The sequence below is a fragment of the Curcuma longa genome, chromosome 1 (assembly GCF_044706935.1).
Source record: "Curcuma longa cultivar G26 ecotype Majalengka, Jawa Barat chromosome 1, ITB_CL_G26_1.1, whole genome shotgun sequence".
NCBI classification, from domain to species: domain Eukaryota; kingdom Viridiplantae; phylum Streptophyta; class Magnoliopsida; order Zingiberales; family Zingiberaceae; genus Curcuma; species Curcuma longa.
The window spans coordinates 1,346,656-1,347,882 of record NC_133861.1 but is presented as its reverse complement, the minus strand read 5'-3'; the positions used below and the strand labels follow the sequence as shown (position 1 = coordinate 1,347,882).

Sequence of the window (1,227 nt, the reverse complement as noted above, 5' to 3'; positions counted from 1 at the left end):
TTGAATAACTCTTCCTTCCCCCTTGGTCTGCCTTGGCGTCGATAATCTCTCAAGTGATAGCGTCGACCTCGATACGGAGTGAGAAACCCCGGCATATTTGGGTAACCAGAATCAACCAGATAAAATTGATCTGTGATAGTATTTCCATATTAATAATGTAAAACACAAACTCAAATGAATATACATAGAGAATTTTTTCCATTACTTACCACCATAAGGTTTAGGAAAATTATTTTCATGTCTTGTCAATGCGTCTATAAATACCCTGGAATCATTTGTTGTCCCCTCCCAGCCCGTATACACAAATGTAAAAAGCATATCGAAGTCGCATGCAAGCATCACATTTTGTGTAATAATAACCTTTCTACCACGAAAAGATGTCTGAATTGATGTCGGTGCCCATGCTGATATATGAGTCCCATCGATAGCTCCAAGACAATTCTAAAAATACACAATGTCTTAGTAAGGATATATTATAAATGTAACCAGATACATTACGGTACAATGCATACCTTAAAATAAGGAAACCACTTTGGATTGTTCAATATGCGAGGATGGACACCATTGTGTTCATACGGTCGAATAATATATGTACCCAATGTACAAATAGCTCGTAAAACACGTTTGAACCACTTGCTACAAGTGTACAATGAATGTTGAAATCGATCTGCACATATTCGATGTCGTGTGTTATGCCCGATGATCAGTAAGAACATAGTGACACCTTCTTCAACTGAAACTTTCTTTCCATCGTGTAATAGATTCATCTCTTTTAATGTCCTACAAAAATTCACAAATACATGTTTTGACATACGAAAATTATCAAAGCAAACTTGAGGGTGTCCATCAAGTATTTCTTGAATATACATCCTCCCAGTAAGAGATGAAGTCCGACACGGCATCCGATCAATATATCCAAGAAATTGAATCATATCATGAAAAAAAATCATTAGCAAGACCCAAAACTGTAAGCACATTGATATCTGGGCTTAATTCATCATATTCATCATCAGAGCTTGACATGATCGATCTGCAACAAATTATTATTAAAATCAACACATACATACAAAAAATTCATTATAGATTTATCACAAATTAATAAAGAATTCACAAATCGATATAGAAAATCAACACAATGATTTATCTCAAACCAGGGCACAACCCTAGGTGTAAAACCAGGGCATTCAAAGTCTAAAAACAAAAGAGACTCATATCTGAAATTAGGAA

At 35.1% G+C, this 1,227-nt stretch overlaps 1 pseudogene; it reads right to left on the bottom strand.

The window, feature by feature from the left end:
* Positions 1-201: 201 nt before the first annotated feature.
* LOC141816463 (uncharacterized) lies at positions 202-1,023 on the bottom strand (annotated as a pseudogene).
* Positions 1,024-1,227: the final 204 nt, after the last annotated feature.